General features: G+C 49.5%; 1 long non-coding RNA gene across 1 annotated transcript; it reads left to right on the top strand.

Moving 5' to 3' along the window:
* The first annotated feature begins 102 nt into the window (after nt 1-102).
* On the top strand, nt 103-19,051 carry LOC137144523 (uncharacterized). Its single transcript, XR_010917416.1, has 3 exons — nt 103-331; nt 18,202-18,271; nt 18,603-19,051. It is a non-coding gene; the product is annotated as an uncharacterized lncRNA (long non-coding RNA).
* The last annotated feature ends 834 nt before the right edge of the window (nt 19,052-19,885 follow it).

Consider the following 19,885-nt stretch of genomic DNA (forward strand, 5'->3'; position numbering starts at 1 on the left):
AGGCGCGAGGTCAGGGAGTGGCCGTTAGAAAGGGCGGGAAAAAGGGGGAGTGGCCGTTAGAAAGGGCGGGAAATGGGGGGAGTGACCGTTAGAAAGGGCGCCGAGACCGTTGGCGAAGGGGGAGGGGCGATCCTGCCTCATGTGCCCAACAGGTCGCCATTGCAGCGTCGCCGCCTCACCTTGGCGCACGCATAGGTCAACCGCTGGGCAGGAGGAAGGGTGGCATGGTGTGGCAGTGCCGCCCCTACTTCAGCGCTGGCGGTGGGGGGTGCCTTCAGAGCTGGGCGCCCGCCGGCAGCCGCCGCTCTCCAGCCCAGCAGCTCCAGTCCAGGTGGGTGATGGGGCTTCATTGCGAAGGGGGGGGTCACACTGAATGGGGGAAGGAGGACATGCACGGGGGAGGAGGATCACCAATGGGGGAATGGCGGCATGGTTAGAGGAATGGGGGATGCGGACCAGGGGCAGAGAGCCCCGAACAGAGAGTGTGGGATGGGACTGGCACACAGCAGCAGCAATGCGCAGCCCAGTGCAGGGCCCTGCATGCTGTGGGGGTGGCACAGGGACGGGGGGGGGGCACGCTGGGAGCGCAGGGGATGCTGCCATTGTGAGCAGGGTGGGAAGGGGCCAGCTGACGCCACGAGGGGGCTGGTCTCGCTGCCGTGGCTGTCTGAGGGTTGCTAGTGGTGGGTTTGCCAGGGGCTGGGCTGAGCTGTGCCACGGAGCGGCGGGTGGCGTGAAGTGTGCGAGGTGACCTCCAGCCACGGGTCCGGAGTCCAGGGTGGCTCTGGGGCCCTTCCCGCAAAGAAGAGCCCTCATGCTCCTCCAGGGCCTGCGTGGGGGCAGGGGAGCAGTGCTCCCATATATGTGTCACACACGTATAGCGCAGCCCCCCGCCGCCCAATTTTCTGTCTAGCCCAACTCAGCCCCCAACCAGGAGGAGGCTGGCGCTGCCCCTGGCTGCATGCCGTGAGCTCTGGTTGTGCAGCATGGCAGGGATGTCAGATGGTTTTAGGTACGAGGCCCTCACAGCAATGCTGGCATCACGGCTCATCCTGACACGGTGGTTTGGTGTGTGTGTGTGTGTGTGTGTGTGTGTGTGTGTGTGCAAGGCATGCGTTGCATGCCCAACCAGTTGCATATTGTTCAATGGGCAGCCTGCAGGCTGGACAATTCCTCAATTTTGGATGGCCTAAGGCATGGAAGTGAGTCATTGCATGCCTTACTAAAGCTGTCATGGCATGCCACCTTAGCGTCGCATCTGGAGGTATATCTCACTTAATTCCCTGCTGTTGCAGGGGCCTCAGGCATTGGTCGCCTCTGTCCCTCCTGTTCTCTGGCGGGGGCAATCAGAAAAGTTTAGCGTATGTTTACACTGCAAGTGCTACAGTGGCACAGCTGCAGTTATGCCGCTGTAGCGCTGTAATGCATTTCAGCGACGGAAGGGATTTTTCTCTCATAGTAAATCCACCTCACTGAGAGGCGGTAGTTAGGATGATGGAAGAATTTCTTCCATTGACCTCGCTGTCTCTACAGAGGGGGTTACATTGTCCCTAACTATGTTGCATGGGGTATGATATTTTTCACAGCCTGGAGCAATGTAGCGAGGCTGACCTGTTTTAGGTGTAAACCAGGCCTTAGTCTCCTGAGGGCTGTATATCTTGGTCTGTTCAGCTGTCAGGTTTGGCGTGCGGGTGCTGCGTGGTGCTGCTGTCCTGTGCTATGCAGAATGTCACATTGGATGATCTGGTCCCTTCTGGCCTTACATTCTATGACTCTGTAACTCTGCGTTCCATTGAAACAGCACCACGTTATATCAAACTGCCAGGTGAGGTGCGGCGTCATCAAAAGGGCTCTGCACGGCATCGCAACATCAAAATACCACACACGAGGCCATGTTACATCATGTCAAAAGGTCGTGTTGTCTCCAAATGCCATCCATCTAGTTGTTATGTATTTGTGTTACCACAGCACCTAGGAGCAGGAACAATCTGTATAGTGGGGTGCTGAGAGCCATTGAATCAAACTGTAAACTGTGCACATAATGGAAATCACTTCAAGCCAGGGGTGTGGTAGCACCCTCCGCACACCTAGTTCCAGCACCTATGCCTAGGAGCCCCCGTCCGTGATGGAGCCAGGTTTTGCAAATGGGGGAGGGGGAGCCATGGCAGGAAGGTTAGAGAGGGGGAATTAGGAGGACACAGGCAAAAATGGGGGACAGGATCCCAGGCAAAGCCATCCCTAGGGGATGGCGAATCAGGCCGACTGCCCCAGGCCCCACACTTTGGGGTCCCCATGCTTTGGGGTCCCCTGCACTTCTGGCCTGGTCCCAGCACACAGCCTGAAGGGGGGCTGCAGCCGCCCACCTCCCGCCTGTCCCTGTGCACAGCCGGAAGGCCGGCTGGCGGGGTTGTTTGCCCTGGGCCCAACACCTCTCTAGGAATGGCCCTGACCCCATGGATAGATGTGGTGGGGACAGGACATGGGGATCAGAGAGGAGCAAGAAGGGCAGGACATGGGGCAGGCAGGACCATGGAGGCAGGGGCAACTGGGGTGGGAGCAGAACACAGGAGCAGAGAGAGGCAAGAGGAGTAGGCCAAGGGGCAGATGAGGGGCAAGGGGTGCCACTTACCTGCTCCTGATCGCCCTGGGCGGTACGCTCATCCAGGGAGAGGCTGCCAGGATCCAGGTTAGGCCAGGCTGTGGACTTGCCCTGGGCTGTCCCCATTGGGCCAGGCCCTTTGGGTGCATGATCCATGCTGGGGCCACTGTGCACGTGTGAATGCGTGCAGCTGTGCATGAACAGTTCGCTAATGCACTCTGATTCAGTCCTGCTTCAATGAGGACTAGATCAAAGTGCACTGAAGAATTGTTCATGCACGTCAGCAGGGTGCACATGGACAATTTATCTGTGCCATGGCAGGCTAGTGTGGGCACAAAACACTCCAGCTTGCCACGAATCTGCCACTCCAAGCAGCTGTCTAGCTTCCTGATGCCTTGGATGGCCTCTGTGCATAATATGCTTGAAAAGGCACCACACCATACACACAAAAACAACTGGGAGGGAAGGATGGTCACCCCCCATCCTCCTATTAGCTCTGCCACTGGCCCCAGTTGTAGACCAGGACCCCGTTGTGCTAGCTGCTGTACAAACATAACCAAAAGACAGTTCCTGCCCCAAGGATCTTACAATCTTACAAACACATAAGACAAGAGGTGACAGATGGATATAGAATACAAAGAAACGATGAGCCACTATTGCTCAGCATGATAAGACGTGGTCTCTCCACCCCAGGAGCCTAACCATTGTCAAGTTTTTTGTAGGCATCACAGAAAAGGTGAGTTTTGAGGAGGGTGCTGAAGGTGGACAATGAGGTGGCTTTGCAGACATTTATGGGGTATGTCTCCCAAGCGTGTGGAGCAGCATGTGAGAAAGCACAAACGGGTTTGTTTGAAAATGTAACAAGTGGCCGATGGAGGCTGGTTTCATGGGCAAACTGGACGCGAGCATGGACAACTTGATAGTGAATGAGCAGATAGGTAGGATAGGGACTGACTGTGAAGAGCTTTGAAAGTGAGTACAAGCAGCCAATGTTTGATGCAATAGAGAAGAGAAAGCCATTGGAGGGATTCAAAGAGAGCGGTGAGTGACATGGTCAAAGCAACAGGCTAGGAACATGATCTGCGCTGCAGCATTCTGCATGGATCTGAGCAGGCAAAGTTGCATCTGTTAAGGCCAGAGAGAAGGATGTTGTGTCAGAAAGTCTCCAGGTTACATCAAAACACTGTCATTTACATTAAAGTACCATCACATTGTGTCAAAAGGTCATCATCGCGCACAACAACATTATATTAGGTAGGCACAATGATATCACATTGCACTGGGTGTCATGTGTGACCCTGAGAGCCACTCAACAACCCCTGGCAGAGGGTCCCCACTACATTGTAACTCTTATCAGGCCTAACACACTCACTACCCCCAAATCCTGCAGTCACAATATGTGTGCAGAAGGTATCTTGTAAAGGATCATTTGTAAACTGGTGAAAGAGTATTGCTGTGTGATGTCTGTACGGTTGTATATACAGAATTATGTATGTGTGCTGGAAATATGTTCTTAAAATGTGTTTGGGAGGCAGTGCATAAATCATGCCTCCCCTAGATCAAGGAGTGTGGCTTGACTGGCTTGTATGACTGGCTTGACTACTGGCAAAGGACAGTGAAAGCACATTTACATATAAGGTACACAAAGCAATCAAGCTAACAAGTGATGGAGCAAAGAGTTTAGCAAGCACAGCCAGGGGACAGAGTCCGCACCTCCAGGAAGCCTTCCTGGCTCTGGAGGCAAAGACAATGGACTTTGGAAAATATCAGGGGAACAGAAAGACATTCTAGTTATCCATCACTTAGGAAACCAAGGGGACAGCACCCTCTGAGTCTGTGAAAAGTGGAATGGTGGGAGTGGCTGATAACTTGATGTAAGTGAGAAACTTGCTCAGGGAAAGACTGTAACTTGCTAGAATTATGTTTTAGGCACTAGAAAGCGTGTGCTGTTTGGTAAGTAATAGTACTGGTCTCTTTTCTCTTGCTTAGTATCATTTACATCTCTGTTCTTTATTAATAAACTTATTCTTAGTTTTACTCCAAAGCATCTCAGTGCAGTGTTTTAAAGTGAAGCATGGGACCTCAGCTAAACTAACAGGTTGGTGAGTACGCTGTCTCTGGAGGCAGCAAATTTAATAATTTCTGTGAGCGTCCAGTGAGGGGGAATGGACACTGCAGAGAGACGTCTCTGGGGCACTCGGAAACTGGTATGTACTGTGGGTTACCCACAAGGCAAGGTTAAGACTCGCAGGGTTTTGAGGAGTTTGCAGTCAGGCTGATAAATTGACGTGGCAGCCTGACACACAGCCTAAGCTCCAGCAAAGCTCTCCCTTGCGGAGGCAAAGAAGTTTATAGTTCTGGGTGCTCTGAAGAGTGTCACAATGTTGCATCAACACATACTAAATTAGACATTGCATGTCATCAAAAGAGCCACCAAGGTACATCATTATTGTTGAATCATGAGGCATCAGTAGGCGCAGGGAGTTCTGTGTTTTATTTGTTATTAAATCCCTACAGTGTTTTATAAATAACAAAAACAATGAGAGTCCTGTACCACCTTAAAGACTAACAAATTTCTGCGGGCATAAGCTTTTGTGGGTTGCAGCCCACGAAAGTTTATGCCCGCAGAAATTTGTTAGTCTTTAAGGTGCTACAGGACTCTCGTTGTTTTTGCTGTATACAGACTAACATGGCTACCCCTTTGGAACGTAGAAATAACAATGCATTAATTATCATACTGAATTAAAATCACATTAGAATGTTATTGCCTTATATCAAAATATCATCGCGCAGTGTCAAGTTTTGTTAAAATATAAATTGTCGCAAGGTATCACCGGATTGGATTATTACGTTTTGTATTACTGTAGCACCGAGGAGCCCTAGTTGCTCTACAAACACAGAACCAAGTGACGGCCCCTGTCCCAAAGCACCATATCCCAAATGTTCAGAAAGATCACTCTCCCCCTAAGTTCTGTGAGAAATTAGGAGTTCTGCACACAGAGGGCTCGCTCCACATGTGACTCAACACGGGATGATCTAGGCCAGTGTTTCTCAACGACCAGTCCGTAGACCGGCGCCGGTCCCTGAGACCTCTCTGACATAATTTAGGGAGGCAATAAGCCGGAGTAAGCTGATCTCTGGCATCATAAAGGTTGAGCAACACTGAGCTAGGCCACAGTTTGATGGGGGAGGCTCAGAGAAACACAGAAACAATAAGAACATAAGAACGGCCATACTGTGTCAGACCAATGGCCCATCTAGCCCAGTATCTTGTCTTGCAACAGTGGCTAATGCCAGATGCTTCAGAGGGAGTGAACAGAACAGGGCAATCATCAAGTGATCCATCCCCTGTTGCTCAGTACCAACTTCTGGCAGTCAGAAGTTTAGGGACACCAAGAGCACGGGGTCATGTCCCTGACCATCTTGGCTAATAGCCATTGATGGACCTAGCCTCCATGAACATATCTAGTTCTTTTTGGAACCCACTTGTAGTTTTGGTCTTCAACAGCCTCTGGCAATGAATTCCACAAGTTGATTGTGTGGTGTGAAGAAATACTTCCGTTTGTTTGTTTGAAACCCGCTGCCTATTCATTTCATTGGGTGACTCCTGGTTCTTGTGTTCTGTGAAGGGGTAAATAGCACTTCCCTATTTACTTTCTCCACCCCAGTCATGATTTTATAGACCTCCATCATATCGCCCTTAGTGGTCCTTTTTCTAAGCTAAACAGTCCCCGTCTTTTTACTCTCTCCTCATAAGGAAGCTGTTCCAGACCCCTCATCATTTTTGTTGCCCTTCTCTGTACCTTTTCCAATTCTAATGTATCTTTTTTGAGATGGGGCAACCAGAACTGCATGCAGTACGCAAGGTGTCGGCATACCACGTGTAACCCTTCTGCCAGACAGAGTCGGCAGCAGCAAGGGCCGAGTTTGGTATCTAGGATTTCCTGTCAATGACACAACACCAAACCGGCTCGAGCCCCCACCCAGTCATCTGGAAATCACACGCTATCCCCTGGGCATCCCCAAAAGGCAACACTTCCCCTCTCGCAAGCACAGAGTCTGAGTGTAGAAAGTAAACCCTTTAATAAAAGGAAGGCAGTAACGCCACACGGGTTTGGGAAAACCGTGCAAACAGAATTCATTAACACAATGAGCTGAACCCACCCCTCCCCAGTACATGGGGCATGTCCTTCGCCTCTCCCTTCTTGCTTTCCCCTGCTCTACCGACCATCACCTCTCGGTTGTGGGGCTCAGCCAGTCCCCTCTGCTCTCGTGAGTTTGAGCTTCCAATGAGTGCAGCTCTGAGTTTCAGCTTTTAGTGATTGCAGCTCTCAGTCCCTGGGAAACCCCCTGGCAACACACAGTCCCTGCTCTGAGCCCCAGGTTGCACAGACAGATCCAGCTGCCAGCAGAGTAGAGCGTCCCTGCTTTTTAACAAAACAAAGACTCCAAGAGGAATAATTCGTTCTACCTTTTAACATTGGGAGGCGATAGTCAACCCATGCCTGTGGGTAGCCCTTTGGCAGGGCTAGTGTAGGCTCAGCAGGACAACCCCCACCCCTCCCTGCTTGATTTTACAGTCTCTGGCAGCCAAACGCCTCCTTTGTCGAGTTCTGTTCAGAGGAGAGTGAATCTTTCATCAGAACAGACTAAGCCCAGTTCTGCTTCCATTTGTTTATACAATAGGGTGATAGCATTTCAACACACCAGTGATTTGTAATCCAACACCAGCAGACTGACCATTTCCCATCCTGCGCCTCGGCACCTAGGTGTTTCCCAATCAGGCTGAGCTCCTGGCTGTACTCATGCAAATACAGAGCCCATGCAAATAGAGCGCCCCCTCTTCCAGCTGGCTGAGCAGGGGGAGGGCCACTCAGACCTTGCTTACACATGGATTTATACAGTGGCATTACGATATTTTCTGTCTTATTATCTATCCCTTTCCTAATGGCACCTAACTTTCTGTTCATGTTCTGCCTGTTCATGTTTTCAGAGAACTCTCCATAGTGACTCCAAGATCTTTCCTGAACACTAACAGCTAACTTAGAGCCCATCTTTTTCTTTGCAAGGTGGGGATTATGTTTTCCAATGTGCATTACTTTGCATTTATCAACATTGACTTTTGCCATTTTGTTGCATAAAAGCCATAAAAGCATCTCAAGCAGTTCATGTAACAAAGAATCCAAGAGCGGCTGAGGCTCCCCTGGAATTAAATGGCTACACTCCCTTTGACGTCAGTGAGTGAAGGTTCCAACCCCAAACTCGCTAACTGTTTTAAAACACTGTGGGGCGTGCACAAAGGGGGGCAAGCGGGGGCATCTCCCACCCCCAATCGGCAGGGGCACACAACTCTAGGACCTGACAGAGTTCTTAGCTGCAGCCCTGGGCAGCCACATCCCCTCCTCCAAGAGACTGGACACAGGCATTTTGGGGAGCTCACCCCCTTTCTCTGCCTCCATCAATCAGCAGGCTGAGGCCATACGGAGGACAATCCTGGAAGCAATGGGGGAGCATAGAGTACCTTGTGCTGTGGGTACAGGGTGGGGGGGCACAGGATCCCCAGTGGGGCTGCTGCGGGAGAGTGAGCTCCTCTGGCTCCCAGACTGTGGCAGCCACATAGAATGTGCCTCTCCAAAAGGGGTCTCATTTTTATCCCTGAGCACGCCCCTGCTGTTGATCCAGCAAAATCCGCAATAAATGCAGCAAAAACTGAGTAAATTCTCTTCTTCCTGAGTCCTCTGACAGGCAGGATGCATTTTTCTTAGGGATTTTCTGTCCACACGATTAGTGCACTCCAAACTGGGATGTATCCCCACCTTGCACTAGCCTGCCCCACCCTAGCCATCTGTGTGGGCCTTGCCTCACTAAAAGTTCCCTAGTGCTCTTTGATCTACTCCCATTTCAAAGCAGGCCGTGGATCACTTACTGAACTGTGCACAATCAAATAATGTGCATTTTAATATGCCCAAATATAAAGTCCTACATCTAGGAAGAAAGAATGTAGGCCATTTTTACAAGATAGGGGGCTCTATCCTGGGAATCAGAGACTCTACAAAAGACTAAGGGTCATGGTGGATAATCAGCTGAACAAGAGTTCTCAGTATGACGCAGTGACCACAAGGGCTATTGTGATCCTTGGATGTGTAAACAGAGGAATATCAAGTAGGAATAAATGGGTTCTGTTACATCTGTATTCAGCACTGGTGTGACCATTCCTGGAATACTGTGTCCAGTTGGAGAGGGTTCAAAGAAGGCCCATGAGAATGATTAAAGGATTAGGAAACCTGCCTTCCCAAAAGGCACTGTGCCAGATAGCGACATGTGGCACACCCACTGGGTTTCCTACCCATGCTGCACCACACTTTGCATCCACTCAAGCTCTCCTGCTGCATATGTGCCGCACTGACGCAACAGCCAAGTTATGTATGCGCACAAGTGATATACTAACTTCGGTGCCTTTACCGACGTAAATAGAGTTGACCAAAGATTGTAATGTAAAAACAGCCTTATAGTGATGGACTCAAGGAGCTCAACCTATTTAGATCAACAAAGAGAGGATTAAGGGGTGACTTGATCACAGTCTATGAGGCCCAGATTGTCAAAGATCTTTCAGTGGAAGTTAGAAGTTTACATAATTTTGTGGATCTGGGTCTAAGTACCTACATGGGAACAAATATTTGAAAATGGGTCCTTCAGTCTAGCAGACAAGATCCAGTCTAACAAGTCTAACAATCTAACAGTCTAACAAGATCCAGTCTAACATGATCCCGTGGTGGGAAGCTGAAGCCAGAAAAATTCAGATTAGAAATAAGATGCAAATTTTTAACAGGAAGGGTAAATGACCACCACAACAACTTGCCAAGGGCCATGGTGGATTTTTAATCGCTGGAACTTTTAAAATGAAGGTTGGATATTTTTCTAAAATATCTGCTCTATTTCAAACAGGAATTAACTCAGGAAAGGCCTATGGCCTGTGTTATACAAGAGGTCAAATTAGATAATTGTGGACTTTCTGGATTTACCTATGAAACTGAATATCCCTGCTAAAAACCTACTTCTTCCACAAAGTCTGGAATTGGGGGAAATGGAAAATACTAGATGATGGAGTGGGGCATAAAAATAGCCAAGAGGAATTTCTAACTCCTGATCTCCCAGATAATTTTGACTTTCTACATCTGATTAATTAATTAATTAGTTAATTAATTAATAAATATTTGTATTACAGTCAGATCCAGGGGCCATGTCTAAGATCAGGGCCCCGTTGTGCTAGACACTGTAAAAACGCATAGTGAGAGACAGCCCCTGCCCTGAAAACTTTATTATCTAAATAGTCAAGACAGACAAAGGAAATATTATTATTACTTTTTCATTTTAACCTCTCTGGAACAGGGACTTTCTCAGTGCTTGTGTATTGTCCAGTTCCAATCACACAGTTGGTGCTTGACAAATAATAAATACAATTAAAATAATAATAAATCTTTGCATACATAGTACCAATGTAATACAGGCTTCTGGTGAACCTCATAGATGTCCCTGTATTTCCCTTGCCTTTATGTTGAAGTTATGTAGGAAACAGTACAAAATAGAGTCTGATTGGTTTCTTTTTCGGAAGGATTTTGAGTGAGAATATATGAGATGGAAAGTTGAATCATGCATCAACAAATCCTATTTTGACCTCATAGCACTAAAAAAAGAAAAAAAAATCTCAGTTGACAAAACCTGGCTGTAAAACATACATAAGTTTTGTCTTCAAATATGACATGATATTTTGCTTGGAATAAAATCGCCTTAGTACATGTCCCTGGCTCTGTGCTGCGTCTATCATCCTACCCCCATTCCATGGAACTTCAATGGTTCTTCTAAATTCAAAGCCTCACAGACCTGTGGCATAGGTAAGGGTCCTTCCCGTTATATGTTGTAGCAATATTAAGAAAAAGAGGCACTTTCATACTCTAGGAAACTTTATAAACACATTCAGTAGAAAACACATCTAATCCCTATTTCACTTTTAACCTCTTTATACACTTACAATAACTCCACAGAGAAATAATATTATTTTTAAAAATACATGTAAATCATTATTTTTTTAAAATCATACAACCCCCCCCCCCCCCCCCCCCCCAGCAGCTGAAAAATATAAACACTTCACAATTATCACATTTGTTGGGTGAGGAGAGACACACTGATAAGATCAAATAATTTCGATAAGGTACATCTCTGTCTCGCAAAATTAAAAGAAACAAACCAGAGTCGAATCTAAGCCCAAGTCCTGCAATAAGAGCTGCTAGCGGGACCTGGCACCAGGATGTTCACAGTAACAGAGGGGCTTTTGGGCAAATTATACCCTCAGCTACACCTGGGCAAACCCAGCATCCTCCAATGGGGTCACTGGTGGCACCTGTGCAAACCCATTTAAAGACAAAGAGGTGACAAATGTGTCCTTGAAGTCATAATCTAAAGCCAATGGCAGTTGCAAGGTGTAGCTGAGGAAGCAATGTATCCTGCAGAACCAGGGCCGGATTAACTCCTGTGGGCCCGGGGCTATTAGATTTTGTGGGGCCCCTAACGGGCTGGCACAGCGGAGCTCGGGGCTGGGAGGGAACACTTGGGCCGGGCCTGGGGCAGACCAGCCAGCCTGGGGGCAAGGCGGGCTGGCGCTGTGGCATGAGGTGGGCTGGCGGTGCTCCAGGGGCGAGGCGGGCTGGCGCTGTGGTGTGGTGTGGGCCAGCAGCACTCTGGGGCTGGGGCGGACTGGCCAACCTGAGGCCGGGTTGGGTATGCGCCTGGTCCTGGGGCACTCTGGCAGTGGGGGAGGAGGGCCACTGGGGTGCAGGATGGCCAGGGTGGGTTGGCGTGGGGCAGCGCTGGGGCATGGGCTCTGGGGGCACTCTGGCACCGGGGCCACCCGGCTAGCCTGGCTGGTGCTCAGACCACCCAGGGCAGGGCTCTGACGGGAGAGGGGTGGAAGGGCGTGGCTTTGGGTAGAAGGGGCGGGGCCGGGGGCTAGCTTCCCCGAACGGGTGGTTCACCAGCTGTCTGGATTTATTTTTGCAGGGCCCCCCTTAGCCCAAGGCCCTGAGCTGCAACCCCTAAAGCCCCTGCATTAATCCGGCCCTGTGCGGAACCTCTGGTACTGGTGATGACTTGTGAAAGGGGAGGAACATGGCGTGATGGTCAGAGCAGTGTGAGTTTGAGGGTACCCCAAACTCACAGCTGAACACTGTAGGTGCCTAAACTCACTCGGCACCTCTCATGCAATGCTAATCTGAATTAGACTATTCAGCCACTAGGTGGCATGGTGTGTAACACATCCTACTTTAGGATAGAATCAGAGCAGACAAGGGTTGGAAGGGACCCCAGGAGGTGTCTAGTCCTGCCCCCTGCTCAAAGCAGGACCAGCCCCAACTAAATCATCCCAGCCAGGGCTTTGTCAAGCCACAGCTTAAAAATCTCTAAAGATAAGAGATTCCACCCCCTCCCTAGGTAACCCATTGCAGTGCTTCGCCACCCGCCTAGGGAAAATGTTTTTCCTAATATCCAACCTAGACCTCTCCCAGAGCAGACCATTGTTCCTATTCCATCATCTTCCACCACTGAAAACAGTCTCGCTCCATCCTCTCTTCAGGTAGTTAAAGGCTGCTATCAAATCCCCCCTCATTCTTCTTTTGCAGACTAAACAAGGCTAGTTCCCTCAGCCTCTCCTCATAAGTCTTGTGCTCCAGCCCCCTAATGATTTTCATTGCCCTCTGCTGAACTGTCTCTAATTTGTCCACATCCTTTCTGTAGTGAGGGCCCCAGAACTGGACACAATACTCCAAATGTGCCCTCACTGGTGCCGAATAGAGGGGAATAATCACTTCCCTCGATCTAGTGGCAATGCTCCTCCTAATGCAGCCCAATATGCCATTAGCCTTCTTGACAACCAGGGCACACTGCTGACTCATATCCAGCTTCTTATCCACTGTAACCTCCAGGTCCTTTTCTGCAGAACTGCTGCCTAGCCTGTCGGTCCCCAGTCTGTAGCTGTGCATGGGATTCTTCCATCCTAAGTGCAGGACTCTGCACTTGTCCTTGTTGAACCTCATCAGATTTCTTTTGGCCCAATCCTCCAATCACTCTGTCTCCTATCCCTGCTCTCCAGGGTATCTACTACTCCCCCCAGCTTAGTGTCACCTGCAAACTTGCTGAGGATGCAATCTACCCCATCCTCCGGATCATTAATAAAGATGTTGAACAAAACTGGCCCCAGGACCGACACCTGGGGCACTCCGCCTGTGACCGGCTGCCAGCTAGACATCAAGCCATTGTTCACTACCCGTTGAGCCTGATGATCTAGCCAGCTTTCTGTTCACTTTACAGTCCATTCATCCAACCCATACTTCTTTAACTTAGTGATAAGAATACTATGGGAGACCATATTAAAAGCTTTGCTAAAGTCAAGGTATATCATGTCCACCACTTTCCCCACATCCACAGAGCCAGCCATCTCATCATAGAAGGCAATCAGGTTGGTCCAATCCAGTCTGCCAATTCCTACATTCCCACAGAGTCACTTTTCAAAGTAAAACCAGACTTCACTATTATTTAACATTTGCGTTGTGGTAGCCAGCCAGGCCCGGGCCCCTGGGGCTCGGTGCCACATAAACATGGAGGATGACTGTCCCTGCTCCAAAGAGCTGATAAACTTTGCTTTTCCCGTGCTTGTCCCCATCTGACTGGCCCCCTCGTGAGAGTGCAGCCCAGTCCTCTTGGGAGAAGCCGGGGACACAGCAGAATACATGGCTTCCAAAGGTGGGGAATTGGTGGATGGGTGTCTACAGCCGTATTTGGCTGCAAGTTGAAAATGGTTGAATCGCTGAAATGATTTAACGCACGGATCGCGGCTGAGCAAGTGTTTGTGACTGGCTGCCGGACCTTGCTCTGTCTAAGGAAGCGTCCCGGTTTTTGCTCTCCACTTGCAATGTTGTTGCAGCCATGTCGCTCCCAGGATAGTCACCTAGTAACCACTGTGCGAGTGAAACCAGACAATCACTACACTCTCAAACAAACTCACACAGGGAACTGACAAAAGACAAAAACACCCTCTAGGATGACCCTGCGTCCCGTTTTGGCTGGGACAGTCCCTTTTTTAAGCCGTGGTCATCAGTTAGCAAGAGCCATCTGGATAAATGCCCAGCTTTGCCAAAAAAAAAGTGGGGTGCGACCCCCACCAGGGCACAGAGGAACATGCAGGGGGGCGAGTGGCTGGGGTGACAGGGAGGGTGAGGGCTGGGGCTGGCACCGGCCCCACATGGCTCGGGTGGCAGGGAAGCCTGGGGCCAGCCCCGCGTGCAGGGAGAAGGGCGGGCTGGGGCCGGCCTGGTGCAGTGTCCCATTTTCCCTGTGGGAAAATACCGTCACCCTAACACCCTGTCCCATGTGTGCAAACTCTTTTCACAGAGTGATCACTCTCTGCCTGACCTCTCAGTGCTCGTCCTCAAAGGAAACCTGCACAAAACTTTCAAAAGACAAAGCTGGGCACTTAGATTGGTCTCTGCTAGGCACTAAAACCATGAGCTGAACAGACACTGTATTTGTGGCTTATTACAACCATGTGTAACCCACTGACCCTTTTTTCTTGTCCTATGACTGCAGAGGTGTTAACAGGTCTCTCTCTCTTGAATGGAGCCGTATAATATGAGCTGACTACTTATGCGAAACAATCCGTTCCCCCCTTGAATTTAGCTGTGGCACTCGGAGTCCCTTTCCCAGACCTGACGAAGCACTCTGTGTGGCTCAAACACTAGTCGCGCTCACTGACGGAAGTTGGTCCAGTAAAAGATATTCCCTCCCACACCTTGTCTCTTCACAGCAAGCCATTTCCAGAAAACAGCAGGGGTTCTAGTACCACAATCAGCTGAGCAGATCTTCCTCTCCGTCGTGGAGTTATGCCAGCAACATGACGACAGCGTTGGTGGCGTCTCTCTATTATGGGTCCTTCTGTCACCTGGTGGGGGAGGAGATATTTCACTGGTGGAAAATGTGGAGCACAAATGAAACATGGAAGCTGGGGCTTGACTTTGGTTTTGCTTGTGACTAGCTGCAGCTGAATGATGGGACAGTGAGAGAAAGCGTCCCGGGAACACTCGGGATGTCTACACTGCAATAAAACACCCACCCTTGCCCTGTGTCTTGGGCTGCGGGGCTATAAAATTGCCGGATAGATATTTGGGTACAGGCTGGAGCCCCCACAAGTGGGGTGGCTCCCAGAGCCCAGCCACTGTCATCATCTACACTGAAATGTAGCCCCGGCCCAAGTCAGCTGCCACAGGCCAGCCGCAGGCGGATTAATGCAGTGTACAAACATGCTAATTTTTCTCTCTCGTTAGCTCAGGACCTGAGTCTCTCCCCTGAGGCTGGTCTAGATCTAAATTACAATCCCTGCAGAAAAAAAGGCTGCAGCTCAGCGCATCCTTGTCCTCCAGTAACAGGGCCCTTCCCATTCTGAACAGGACTGTTTCTCCCAACACAGGCTGATTCTGGAACACAAGAACTAGGGGTCACCAAATGAAATGAATAAGTAGCAGCTTTAAAACAAACAGAAGGAAGTATTTCTTCACACAAGGCACAGTCAACCTGTGAAACTCCTTGCCAGAGGATGTTGTTAAGGCCAAGACTATAACAGAGTTAAAAAAGGAACTAGATAAATTCATGGAGGATAGGTCCATCAATGGCTATTCGCCAGGATAGGCAGTGATGCAAAACCATGCTCTGAAGTGTCCCTAGCCTCTGTTTGCCAGATGCTGGGAGTGGCTGACGGGATGGATCACTTGATGATTACCTGTTCTGTTCATTCCCTCTGCAGCACCTGGCATTGGCCACTGTCGGAAGCCAGGACACTGAGCTGCATGGACCATTGGTCTGACCCAGTACGGCCGTTCATATGTTCTTATTCATCTTTCCAGCATTGCATCCGCAGACAGTCCTAGTCCGTACCTAATAAACTGCACCAAGGTCAACGGAATTACACCAGGGTAACCTAGTCTGCTAGAGGTCAGAATGGTGGATTGTGTGTTTATATGACGGCATCCATCAGCTGACTGTATCTGGGTCCAGTCCCTGATCGGTGGGTGACAGCTGGACTCGGTTCTAAGAGGAAAGAGCCACTCACTGAATGGCAGGAATCTTGTTTCTTTAGTAGGAATGTTACAAGACATGGCCAAGCTTAAGTCACTTATGAGGGACTGGAGACTTGGGCTGAGATTGACTGTATTTATCGCAGATTCTCCGATGCCAGGAATGCAGCTGGGGCAGCTATCATGGCATCCTCTGGCTTCCTAATAACCCTGTTCCGCTGACTTCCTGAGTGGCGCCTCTCCCTCACACCGACTATGGAAAATGATGCTTTGAGCCCAGCCGCTGCGCATTCCTTTCTCTCTACAGCAGAGGTCACTGTGTCCCACCAGCCACGGTGGTGCGACCTGTCAGTAGGACAGGGATGCTGAGGTGACACAGCTGATGGGATCTGAGAAATCATTGCTGGTAGCTTTCAGATGAAACCCAAATCCAAAGTTGTGACTGCTCAAGACCCTGAGAGATTCCACGGCAGTTTTCATCAGAGCAGAGGGGTTAGCAAGCCGTGTTGTTTCCTCTCTCCCCATCTTAAAGCACTGCTCATGGAATTGCAGGTTCCCTTCCAAAGTCTCAGTTGGATACAGGGTTCTTATTCATGGCCTGCTTTAAACTGACGCATGGTGTTGCTGTGCACTGTTAACCAGCTTCCACGTTCCACCCCAGAAGTGGATGCATTGCATCAGGTGGTGAAGCAATCCCGGTGGCCAAATAATCACAGTGTGTGTTCAGTGGTCATGCTGTGCTTCAAGATCTGCTTTATTCTGCATTGGGTTGCAACAGGCATGACAACAAGAGCTTCCCAACACCCCGCCCAGACTCTCGGCCCTTAAAGGAACAACCCTCCCTCCAATACCACAGAGTGATTTGCAAATATTTTTGTTAATGAAAATTGCAAGTTTGCTTTGGTGCTATTCCTAGTGCCATAAAGAGATGCACGTTAATACTAGAATATTTAGGCACTATCGAAAAACCAAAGATATTTGTTATTCACAAGTATTCAGGACACCGCTGGTTTGTTCATGAAACCTGAAAGTTTCACAGATTTTAGCTTGGATAATTAGTCATCTGGAAACTCATACTGGAAAGTTTCCCCCCCATCCCCCATTATTTGCTGTTTTTCATTCATTAGGCTCATGTTTAAAATGTTCCAGTCAGCCACTCAGGGAGCAATAATAATACAACGTGATTTAGGTGACCAGTCACAGAGCACAAATAGCAACCAATGGACAGGAACCATTTGCAAAAATCCATCGCTTGCAATTTGTGTGTGTAAGCGCAGTGGGAAATATTTATGAATAACTAATATGTGCATAGAAATCAGTATCGGTTCATGAACAATTTGTGAGCAGAAAGAAGGGCGACATGAATCCTAACATATTTTCAGCAAATAATTTTACCAGCTCATCTTGTGAATATAGATTATAAAGGTCTTTATAAATAAATGCCTGGTCTGATGAGGAGAGATGTGGGAAAGGAAATGACAGGCATGGCTTTAGGTAAAATAAGAACCTCCATCTTCTCAATCTGTGCAGGACGTCAGCCCTTCTTAGCTCCTCCCTCAACGAGTTCAGCAAAACAGAAGCGATGGCCATGCAGAAAAAATCATCTTAATTTAGAATTGGTGGAGGGCAGCTTTCTTTTTATGGCAGGGCAGACTGCAACATGGACAGCGCTCCTGACCTCTGGAATCGAGCACTTCTGGTGAACTAGGGAGTAGTCATTGTGTACATTTAAACGTGCAATGCCAGGGGAGTCAGCTGAAGATGTTACCGCCCATCTTGGGGCAGTGGAATGTTTTTAAACACCTCTGCTTTTCTTCCAAGAACTCCAGGAACAGTTGCAGGGCAACAAGCCTATTTAGGTTACCAGCCACCTTTTGCACAGCATTTCTTTTACAGAGGAAATCGCTGTCTTACAGTAAGAACATAAGAATGGCTGTACTGGGTCAGCCTCATCTTCCCACATGATATTCATCAGCCAGGTCAAGGAGCAGGAAGAGGCAAGGCGACCATAGGGAGCATGTATAGGATTTGGAAGCGGAGCAAGGCCTTCAAGGGTGCTCCCAGAAATGGGGGGTGGAGCATGCTTTTCTCAGCAGCAGGCTCCGTGCCACAGAAATCCTCTCCCTGTAACGTCTCAGTTGTGCCTTCGAGGCACTGACCTGCATAGGCATGGGGCAACATTCGCATCGCCCCAGGGACACAGGCCCCAAGCTCCCCCCACTGCCACGCTCTTTAGAAGGCTGCAGTGTGGGCTTCTCTCCATGGCTGATCACTGTGGAGGGGACGGCAGGGCTAAGGGAGAATCTTTCACCCCGGCAGCCCAGTGGTTAGCCCCCTTGCCTGCAGTATGGGAGACCTAAGTTCATTCCCCTCTCTGCCAGGGAAGAAAGGATTTGATCAGGGGTTTGGTAGCTCTCAGGAGCATGCGCTAACCCCTGAGCTATGGGAGATTCTGACGTGGGGCTTTCTCTGTTTCTCCCATTGAAGCTGTTCTACTGTGGATAAATAGGAGTGCGACTGGAGCAGGCGGATGGACCCTGGGTCTCCCGCTTCCCAGGTAGGTGCCTGAACCAGTGAACTAGAGTCACTCCCAATGACTGTTCCACGGTGGCGGGGCTACAGGCAGGTCTACTGAACAATGACGGCTCTTGCTAGGGTTTGGAGCGCCACGAGCCCCTCGCACCGTTTGGGGGTTGTGTAAAGCACATTTGCATTCACCAGGCTTTGTTCTTCGGCATTTGAGTCCCAGCCCCCCGTTCTGTACAAGGGAGGTTCACTAATAAAACATACTTTCTAGCTAAATGAGAAGCCTGTGCTGTGTGTTAGGGGCAGAACAAGTCACTAACTACAGCTGATAATTATTTTTCTCTCTCCTCCTTGCTTTCCAGCCCCGAGTTTTAAGTCCACAGCGTGGATGTGAAATTGGGCTAAGTCAGATCATCAAGCCTGGTTCTAGAGGAGTCACATGTATCAGTCTTTTATTTCTCTGGGGTCACTGAAAGTGCAGCTAATGTCCTTCCTGTGTACCAGGCTGCTTTGAATTTGCGGAGTGAGGGTTCTGCTTCCAGCACGGGGTTTCAGCTGAAGATTCAAGAGAAGATGGGTGAGAGCTGCTGGGCTGTGTTGGGAATTTTCTGTAGCATTGGGACTAGGAGACAAATGGACAAGGAGAGGGATAGAATGAGGAAAACAAGATGCTTTCTTCAGCACCATGGCTCAAGAGAGCCTTGCCTTGGCCAATACAGACTATGTCTTAACCTTCGGTTATTTGTGCTGACCTAAGGACTTCCCAGGGCTGTGTTCCAGGTGACCAATAAACCTTACTTCATTTGGAAAAGGCCGCCTGGTGTCGCTGTAAATACTGACTGAGGTGTGGTGCTCCCTGAAGCTTGGACAAGTCTCAGCCCAGGAGTGTGTCGCAGCTGGACTTGCTGGGCAAAGCCCCCGGTGCAAAATGGGCGTTGGAGCCCAGAGACTCAGCACAGGACCTGGTGAGGCCATGTGGCCTACAGTTAAGGAAGAGTGGGACCCCTGGGGTGTCTGTCACAGTGAAGGGGTCCCTCCACAGGGCTGTTTAAAAGCCAGGGCCTAAGATTCTGTGGGGCTGTGACACTCACACTCTCATTCTGAGCTTCATGAGGTTTTCCTGATCATGAGGTAAGATTAAAATACTCAGTTCACGTGGCAGCTCTTGTCATTGGGATGTTAATGGTCACGACGGTTCCCGGCACGCTGTTTTTCCATATAATTTGCCTTTCTCCTGGGCAGTGTAGATGTAGTCTTCATTAAGCTCCGCTGTCTGTAGGCTGCTGCTGTTTTGTATTACCTGCCCGCCACGGCTGAAAGAGACACAGGATAGACGTAACAGCTGCCACTTTACATAATGCAAGGGTCAGGGTTGCAGAGCACCTCATTTCTAGCCAGCCCCAGGGAGTAAAGCATCTGCATTAGCCACTCCTCAGCCACTACACAATCACCCCCACTGTGCAGGAGTCACAGCAGAGAATGTCAGAGAAGACCCTGGTTGTGGACATCTGGGGTTGACCGAATCCCTCTGCATCTCTGAGTGCATTAGTCATGGCTTTCACAGGACTCCAAGTCACTCAGGGGTTGGGTAAGGTCTAGAACTGTATGTGTGGTTATAGTTTTCCATAAGCTTTTTTTAGTGTCG

The sequence above is a fragment of the Emydura macquarii genome, unplaced genomic scaffold (genome assembly GCF_026122565.2).
Source record: "Emydura macquarii macquarii isolate MOO-44397 ecotype Brisbane River unplaced genomic scaffold, CSIRO-AGI_Emac_v2 contig_3470, whole genome shotgun sequence".
Lineage (NCBI taxonomy): Eukaryota > Metazoa > Chordata > Testudines > Chelidae > Emydura > Emydura macquarii.